The following is a 10,533-nucleotide window of genomic DNA, read 5'->3' on the forward strand; positions in this document are numbered from 1 at the left end:
GAGGGTTAGGGCTCCTGAAAAACTATACCTCAACTCCTTTATATCTACAGATACAAAACTCAGCCTGTACTTAAAGATCGTGGCATGAGGCGGAAGGACACACCCAGGCTTTGAAATGCATTCAGAGGGAGAAAGAGAGAGAGGATATCATTATAATAAAATAGGAAACTAGGCTTAACATCTCCCAACAACCTGCCATTAAGGAAAAATGAATACTTTATTGTGTTGGTGGTCTGAGTTTAAACCTTCTCATAATGTGTTCCTCATGTATGAAATCCCCCCAGGCTGCCTTTGCTGTACTTACATTAAAAGCTTTACTCCTCTGTCTGTATTCCCCGCCCTCTCTCACACTCAACAAGAAACAAAGAAATGAAGCGGAGTTAAAGGAGACCACCTCCTAACTGGGTCTGGTCACACCCTGAGACCCTGACGAGAGACACCGGGGCAGATTTAGGGTTTGGGTCAGCTCATCCGCCCAGCTCGACAGCCAGCCTGCCACCGGCGAGGTCCAGGGTGCTCAGGATGGTGACCCGACAGAACAGGCTGGCTTTTTCAGCCCTCAGGGGACATTCTGGGCAAGGCTCAGCTTCTCCATGACATTCTCACTGATAATTAGACTTCATTATTCCCAATTCAGCCCAAATTGCTCGATGTAGCCAACCTCAATACTAGTCACATGCATGGGTGCAGCTACAGATTTTGGGCCCCAAGAAAGCATATCATACTGGGACCCAAACCCAGACCAATCCAATTATGTTCCAAATGTTTTTTCGGGCCCCTGTCAGTTAGGGACCCAAGGACTCGCCCTAACCTCCCCCTGTTTATGGATGTAAATGGAAAGAGAACGTGACAATGAACCTGTGAAATTAGTGCTGGCTGTGTTCACTTTCTCACGGTTCCTAGCATGATGGATGCTGGGGTGTTGCAGATCCATCTGCCCCACACGGTGAGGGTGTTTAGGCCTTTGGGGGAGAAAGGCCAGGGCAGTGGGAGGCAGGGGAGCTGCAGCTGGAGGTCACGGCCTGCCATCCCGCTGGCCTGTCAGATCAGATGGCCTTCAGCCTAACGACTGACCTCCAGAATTCCAATAAGCTACCGCAGGCTGTGTAACGTCTTCTCGCGCTGCTCCCTTCTCTGCTGATCATCGTTTACAAACCCCCCCCCCCCCCACCACCACCACGACCACCAACACCAGACACAAGCGGAGGAAAGGCGCTCTGTGAAGAGCTGTTAAAGGAGATTAATGGCCAATGCTTGATCCCAACATCCCGCCAATGTTGTCATCTGTCAGAAACTTCCTCTTTAACTGAAGTTAAAAAGAGTTATATATTTTCACCATCTATGCCCAAAAGGCTAATGTCTTCTTTTAAAATGCCTGGAATGTCTTTTTAAAATGTTTGCTTTCCACTGAGCCATAATTCCCTCTAATTTCCCAGACTGGTTGAGGCTGGTTGTATCATCTGAAAAGTTGAAAATAACTTAAGTGCCATTTAAAAATATAGATACAATGGAAGAGCACATATTCACACTCGAAGAAGTACCAATTGAAATAATAAGTGCTAAATCACAGTGTAATATGCAATATATATACACTAGTGGCTAAAACTGTGAAATTTTTGGCATTACTCTTTAAAAATAACCACACAAATATGGTGGTAATGTTCATAAACAATCAAAGAATTTTACAAACATCACACATTGGACGATTAAATAAGTAACTGGAACAACAGTTGAATTAAGTTCTGCGATCACTAAAACTTGGAAGCGTTTCCAAAATTTTGGCCAGCAGTGCATGAAAAGCTATTTATCAACACAACAGAATTGTGAGTTATTTACGACATTTAGTTTCGCTGTTTTGTTGAACTGCATCCTTCCTATTTTAATCTCAGATTCAGAAACCAGAAACCCGTCTGGATTCAGGCTTTGTATGTCTCCATGCTGATCTTTATCTAAACCACAAAAGTGTGTATTATGGCTGTTCATTTGGCTTATTTTCATATAATTAGTCTGTTTTGGGGGGGAAGGGGTGGTGGAAATGGATTATTATTATTCGGGCCAAATATTTAATGTTCTGATTATTTGAGTAAGTGATAAACAAACCCTGCACAGGCGATTTATTGTGCATGTAAAAACAGGACACGTCTTTCCCACATTGCGTCCAGAGCCCCCGGGGGGGGGACTGGGAGGCTGAGAGGTTGAGCGCGGCACATGTGCCATGTCTCATGGAGGAACCCAGCTTGAAGGTTCCGCTAACCGCAAGAACAGATGGAAGGAGGGAACGGGAAAGAGCAAGGTTCCTTCCAGAGGGAGGACCTCTGTGCTGAGCTCAGAGCTTGCTCGTGGTTTGCACACTGGACAAGGGTGTGTTACAATGAGCTAAGCTCCTTCAAACTGACTAATGATCCCAACCTGCCCTCCATGCAGAGGAATGTAAGGTCTCTGCTAATCACCCTGGTTCTGTTTTGACCACCGCTCTCAAGCGACAAATTTCTCTTCTCCTAACCATTTTTAAATGGTACTTTTTGATGGAAGGAGTTACCTCATAATCAGCACTATTACACTGAGGTCCCCTCAGTCATCTGCATTGTATGTTTTACCAATGCTTTGTCTGGGAATTGAAAACAAACAGTAATTATTCTCATTCTAATCCCCCGGTAGAGTATCTAAATTGTTAGTACAATTCCGAGTAGCCGGGAGGAAATTATAGCCTAAAGAAGATAACTTTCACTAACATGGAGAAATTACACTGCAGCCTTAAGCCAAACTGTACAGTGGAATAAAAAACTGCACTCTGGCCGCCGCACTGCACATTTCAAAGCCCGAGATCAGTTTTGACATTTCAACATCTAGACCGGCCCATCAGAATGATCCATCGTCTTGTAGATAAGACTAAATGAGATTCCAAAGTGGATCCCTAGCTGAAATATTAAGATCGGCCTTGCCAAAGACGTAACAATATCTCACATCTGTCCTCACTGTAGTGTGTTCCCATCTCTTCAAAGAGAACAACACTTGTCTTGTTGCTGCTGCTGTACATCAACGAGAGTCTTACTATAAACCGCAAAGGGTCAAGTGCTCCGTTCCACTGCACGTACAGTGCAATTTACATGCTACGGATGCTGCGTTGAGATAAAAGCTCGGACCAGGAGGAGCTATGTTGTAATTGAGAGTATTTGAACAAAAATTGATCCTCTCAAAGAAGACCATTATGTGTAAATACTGCGTCAATACTGTGATGCTTAAATATCCTAAGGAGTTATACCACAGAGTCAGTATCTGGTACGAGCAATCAGTTGTGTTTTGTCACAAGTTATGATGCTCAACTCTGATAACTGAGCACAGGCTTCATTTGTCTGGGGCTGTGATACCGAAATGCAAAAAAAGAAACGGAATATGAGTCACAAAAACAGCCAGAGTGGAGAAGAGGGAATACAGCAGAAATATTTTGTCCAGAGCAATTTTAGGAATCCATTAGTGAAACGGCTGATGGACCTGATTTTAACAAAACTGCTTCCTCTGTCCTGGCTCAAGGGGTTGCTACTTGCAGATTCCGGAGAGTCTTTCTGGAATAGAATTCCTGCATCCAGATATGCATCTTGAAGAACCACTGTTCATCTCTCATTCAGCCGCAGGCCACCGACAGGGGCCATGAATAGACACACACACTCATGCGCGAGTGGGCATACACACACACAGACACACTCATGCGCGCGCATGCACACACACTCATGCACACACTCATGCGTGAGTGTGCGTACACACACAGACACACTCATGCACACACACGCACTCATGCGCGCATGCACACACGCAGACTCATGCGCACGCATGCACACACACGCAGACTCATGCGCACGCATGCACACACGCAGACTCATGCGCATGCATGCACACACACGCACACACTCATGCGCGATCGCACGTACACACACACAGTCATGCGCGAGCATGCACACACACACACACAATTTGTATTCATAACCTTAACCCCAACTCAGCTCTTAACCATAAGTAACCATACAAAATACAAGATTTCTAGCTATTTAAATTTACTAAAATAACTATTTATGCCATTCTCTTACATGAATATAACTTACGTTTGGCTTTTATTGGTGATAGAACATTATATCTAAAATTATTAACCAAAGTGTTTTCATATTTTGCTTTTATGGATACACAGCATAAGTGATTGCTCTAAGAGTATACAGGAAGCCCAGCTTCCCCCATAAACTTTTAAGATTTTATTGGTTAATGAGAATTAATTGTATTTGTAATTAAAAGTGTAATCTATCTTACTAACAGAGCCACACTGCTGATCGACAACATATTACACAACAGATGGCACAACATATCAACAACATATTGCCTCCGACAACATACAGTATACGTTAACTTTCCCTTTGAAGCCAAGACAAATTCAGCATGACAACCATTGATGTTATGCTTCACTGGAGTTCCATAGAAGATTCTTGTATGCCTTGTTGCAATGAAGAATAGACGAAAGATTATTGGTCAATGGCTGTCTTCGAATTCTGGGGCTACATCCTTCTAAGGCTGCCCGAATGCGTCACAGCGGTGCAACAAGGCTATCCCATTTCGAAGAGTCATTCAAATGCAGCCTAGAAATGCATCCATCTTTATGCTTCGCAGTGCAACATATCCCAAGATTCACTGCGCAGAGGTGAAGTGGGTGTGTCCTGCTAGGTAATGGGAGTGGTGCTTCCTGACTCAAGCGTAAGGGTGGAAACAGCTGGTGGTAGCTAGACTGTCCCAACTGACAACTGTTACGTCCCGCGGTGGATGAGCAGGGAGGGAGCGGCGAAGGACGAGGCAGGTAGGCGGAATAGCAGGACAACGGGGTTTATTTGGGGAGATAGGGCAGACGTCGAGGAACATTACACCACATAACATCAATGACCGACAACCAACAGAGGAAGACATGGACTGATATACAGGAGACAAGCCAAAATAACTGGGAACAGCTGGGCACAATTGGGGAAGCACACGTGGATGATGAGGGGGCGTGGCACACACGAGGACTGGACGCGCAGGTCACAACAACAATTCCTTCTGTTTGACCTTTGAAGGACTCAGCCTGCAAAGGCTGTGCCTTCCTAGACCATGCCCTTCAATGGATGCAACCCCTGAATCACTACACCACCAAGAGTCAGAGGCAGATGCACACGGAAAGCAGAGTTGCCAACTCTCACGCATCTGGCATGACAATCACTCACGTTTTCGGACTCTCATGCAAGCAATCTTACAGCAAATCCATTTTATTCCATTATAAACCTAAAATTAACTATGTCAGAATCATGGGGGGGGGGGTACTTTGCAAACCCTATGGACTATTTACATGGTAATAAAACTGTTACATGTAAATGTGCATGCGCACTAGTGTAGAATTGAAAATCTCACTCCAGCTAGTTGAACAAAGATGGCAGCCCAAGGAAAAGAGTGCGTCCGTCTACGTGACGTCATTGTGTTTGACTGCGATTTAAAAATGTTGAACATTTGAATGTGATCAGCATGCAAAATACTGTTTTATTTCTTTGAGATACAGTATTATTGGAATTTCAAATATTGGGCTAGTTTCAGCTTCCATCGGGCGGATTTTAAGCAAATCTGGGGATTTCTGCTGGACCAGACAAAACTGAGCAGCGTTAACTTGTAAATTACGCGGAAATGCGAAAGCGCCTAGTACAGCAAGCCTACCTGAACTGAATTAAATAACCACGTTCTATGATTTACCTTGCGTTTTCTTCTGAAATAGCAAAGAAACGTAGATAAGTACTAAAACCCGGAGCATTTAATCTGGGTGTGCGCGACTTCCAACTTTCTCGTGCACCGTGCAGCACTTGATTACTCCCCCGTCATTCGGAGCTTGCAAGGTCTGTGAGTTTATTTGCTATAGCACCGTATTTTTCCCCTCCTCGGACAGGCACTTCTCCATTTTCAATGCGAAAATACTCGAAGCTAGGCTTGACAGTACTCGGGGCTATAGCCGCGGGTGATCGCAGCTAATGACGCCCGTGTAGTTGGGTACAAGGAAGAAGGTTCTCACAACGATGAAGTCGCCGAACGACGCATTTCTCAGAACATATTCCTGTTTTTAAGCTACGCATGACTATATTGATTCTGGTAATTGAGACTAATGATAGTATCATTCCCGCTTGTACTATATGTTAGTGTTGTTTTAGGTTTTATGCGTTATTTGTTATGATTTGGTAAGTTTTTATTTTAGCGAAAGCACAAAAATCATCTAATAAATTAACGTTAATTGCTTTGTTTTACGCCATTTCAGCTTAGGAAAGGTTTCACAGAAACTCTGCTTTTGTTTAGCGGGGTATATTTGTATATATTTCACAGGTGGTTTGCACATGTACTAGGTCATAATCACAATCTTTGTGATAAATATCAGATTCAGTCAGCATGCATAGCACACATTGAAATAGTTTTGATTAAAAAGATATGGAAATGCCTACAATTTCTGTTTTGATTTATTGACCTACTGTAACTACATAATTACTCCTTTTGGGTATCATTGCATAATATTAACTGATTTTGAACATTTACAGAGTTACAAAGGACACGGTGATTTCTTGTGAAGTTAATACAGATTCCTAAGTATAAATATCTAATATAAACTTGATCTTTCTGGTCAGTGCCATGCTAACAGTGCCTGTGGTGTCACACCCTTTAGGGAAGTCTGACTGATGGGAAGCTGGAGGGACTCCTGCCAAGGAGGAAGTGAGGCGATTAGGTGCTGATGAGCTATTTGAAGGCATTGGCTAGAAAGAGGGAAAATGCAGACAGGACTCTGCAGAAATCTTAGGCTGTCAAAGAAAATCTTCAGAGTTTTTTTTAGTATTGCAATATATGCAAATTAACAGTCACACAATTAAAAAATAAGCCAGAATTTCCTCTGTTCTCCAACAAATCACTGATACCTTGTTGGACGGCAAGAAGATCACCGTTACGGTTCCCAAACCTCACCTCAGGGGAACCTCAACCATTCCATATATTTGTTAATTAATTGAGCTGATTGTAATATTTAAGTTTAAAAAGTCAATGAGGTATTAATCAGTCAAGCATGGTGCACAGGTATGCATTTTTACATAATATAATGCATAATATCATAGGTTTACGCCAACATGAAAATCATTGAAACACCATTTTCTCTGACTGCCTAAGACTTTTGAGCACCATGTCATCCCTTACAGGGAGTCTGCTAGGATCACAGCTATCCCAAACTGGAAAGTGGATACAGAAATGCATGCATGGCACTGAACATAGATCATCTACCATGTGGTATATAGGTGAAGTGCAAAAGGGATAACTGCTTTAGCAACTTAAATAGCAATTTACAGGTAAATCAGTCTTGTCTGAATGAGATCCAATAGGCAGTCAGTTAGCATGTCAGTTGAACGCTTAATGGATGAAGGGTGCAATCGAGAATAAAAGTGAATGTTTGTGTTGGCGGGGGCATGACGGAGTGACATGGCTCCTGAGGCGTGCTCAGGGTTCTAAAGGCCTTTACTGGGATTTCATGAAAGGTTGGTAGAATAACACAAACATGCAGTTTTGTTCACATCCATATCAGAAAACATTAACTTGTTCACTAACAGGACCATAAAGTGACTAATTGGTAACACGTTGTCTTTTATGTCATAATGCAAAATTTTCACATGCAACATGTTTATACTTAAGAGGGAGCCGTTATTAAATAGTAACTGAACATATGCAAGCATTTGCTTTTTTTAGTCAGAGTGTCCATCGCTAAATAATTTCATAAGTAGTAACAAATGTTCTTCAGTGTGATTTTCAGTAAACATGTTGTATTTGGTAAAATGACACGATTTCCTGCAGTAACACCAATAAAAGCAGAAATAAAAAGAAACTTCAACAATACGAAATGGCTGGTCTTAAAACAGCATCCATCTGTTCATCGATTGATCCATTAATCCATTTTCCACATTCCTCACTCTCACGCACATATTTGAGTGTCCACACTGATATCTGGTACACCCTATGCGGAATGTCACCCATCTTGTGCCATTTGCTTCTGGCTCACAGCACCTCTGTTGTTGGTTCAAATCCGACTGTTGCAGAGTGATGTCACCATTGGGTCCTAGAACAAGGTTCTTAACCCCCTTGTCTCAGGGACTGGCTGACCTGGCTCTCTGACTCTCCCTTGTACAACACAATAAATAAATGAATGCAAGATGGGTGGATAAAAAGTAAATCTACCAATGTGATTTTTTGTAAATTGCTTTGCGAAGACAGGAAAAAACCCCAAATTCAAGCCAGGCTCGATCCCGAGCTGCTGCTCTCAGACGCAGCTTGCCGAGGTCAGAGCAGAGCTTTTCCTGTCCCCCCCACTCACAGATCCCAATATCCCCACATGATCCCTATCCCAGCATTCCTCAGGGCTTCCCTAGGAACTCGCCCCTGTGTTGCCATGAATGAAATGCTCAGCCGTGCAAGGCGGAGGGGGCAGGTCCAAACAAGCGTGACAGCCCGTGACACACGCAGCCCGTGACACACGCAGCCCGTGACATACGCAGCCCGTAATGGGCCCCTGGGGGTCGGGGAATGAAAGGAAGAAGGCGGCTTTATTGGCGGTAGGAACCTAGCCGGACACCTAAAACGGGGCCTTCAGAGCCCCTCTCCGCTTCATCCACTCCAGGCTTCATCTGCACGGGTTCCTGAAGTGGCCCAAGCGCCGCCAGTTCAGCCCATCCTTGCTACGTTTCTTTGGGTCTTTCTCAGACACATAGCCTGATCGTAAAACGCAAAATCTACGACAATTTGACCCCTCTCTGGCAAAATCTATGAAGGGAGCCCAACCCCATACCCCCCCCAATCGGTTAAATTTACCAAGATCGACCTATTGGTACGGTTGTCAGACCACCCCATTAAATTTTTTTCTGGCTACGGGCCTGGTCTTTCTACCTGTCTATTCTCTCATCTGTGGCTTTTCCTGGTGACCGGGTGTGGTGGTGGTGTGGAGGAGCAGATTCCCCGCCCCCCCCCCGGTTATGTCAGTGGGAGACAGCACAAACCCTGCTGTTTGTCGTGTGCCTTTCAGGGGCAGGCAGGCGTTTAACAACGTTCGGGGTCGGACGCCTGTTCGAGCCCGTCACCGTGAATGATCTTATCAGGGTCCTCCTGAGTGAGAAACATCCTCCCCTCGACACAAAGAGCTTTTCGACGCTCCCTCCTGCTTCCTAATTACGCCTTGGATTTGAAAGAATTACTGTGTCGTAAAAACGCGCCGGTTTGATCTCTGGGATCGCAGCGTTGCAGTAACCCCAACATAATTATTTGTATTCTGTCTCGCCTTGTGCTCTTGGTCGTAAATGTACTGCATCGAAAGGCATTCCTTACTTCGAGACGGGTATCCTGCCCAGGCTAACTCCCTCTGCAAAGCCCCCAAACTGCCTCTAGGTTCGTCTCAGTCATCCTCATGCTTGGTTTCAGACATAAACTTGGGGGAGGAATTCTATGTAATCGGTTATGCGGCTGGGGGCTGGAATGGTGACACTAAATCAACTTCCCCTCGTGTGCCACACACGGAGCGTTTATGAGAATCTCACAAATGGACTCTCTTTCAACACCAGGAAAGGGCATTGCTGTTTCAAGAAAGGTGTTCCTCAGAAATGAGACAAAGACAAACATGTTGCATGAAAGAAGGTGCTACCCAACAGCATAGTATCCATGCTTTTATTTAGTTTTTTTGGCAGTTTATGCAAGAGAGACTTTGATCTCCAAATTGTCAAAACTGACAGAATACTGTCAGTGCAGTCCGTACCTGCCAAAAATATGCCCCAGAATCTCATCATGTTTTACAGACCCTGTCTTGATTTTTTGGGATTGCCTCTTACAGTGTTATTAATCCTCATCCCCGCCCCTCACCCTCTGCTTTTCTAAAAAAAATATCCAAGAAAACCCCATGGAGTCATAGGCTCTGAACCATAATTGAAATAATGGCGGTGGCCTATCCAAATTACCCCACTACATCCATTGTTTATGTCTATGGGGCTTTAGTGCATTTCCTCGACCATTTGTGGCTTGTTTGCCACAGAATGCAGCAGTGCCTGAGATTTTATCTCTCCCCCCCCCCCCCGCCACCCCCAGCCATCAGATCAGTCTGGGCGGTTAGCGTAACCACACCGCTGCTATTTAGGACCGCCAGATAAATGGCATGAACATGACGCTGTTTCCGCTGCCATTCTTGCACCTATGCCAACGTTTCAGCTGACGTCCTGTGTTTGAGATGAGCCTTCATCCAGCTCCCAGGAATGATATGCAGGGTAGTGTGATTCTTATGTTAAAGGCATGTATTTAAAAGTTATATGAGTAAAGATGGCTATTTGGTGTTTCCAGTTACGTAGGTCTACCATGCTGATGAGAAGCTGGGGGCGACCAGGAGCAGATAAGCTAAATAATCAGCTCGATCTCCCCGTGAATGAAAATATAGGTGTTTACATGCTGTGGTTTTGGGGGTGGCCATTGTTCCAGGGGCCCCTC

This window comes from Brienomyrus brachyistius, chromosome 5 (assembly GCF_023856365.1).
Source record: "Brienomyrus brachyistius isolate T26 chromosome 5, BBRACH_0.4, whole genome shotgun sequence".
NCBI classification, from domain to species: domain Eukaryota; kingdom Metazoa; phylum Chordata; class Actinopteri; order Osteoglossiformes; family Mormyridae; genus Brienomyrus; species Brienomyrus brachyistius.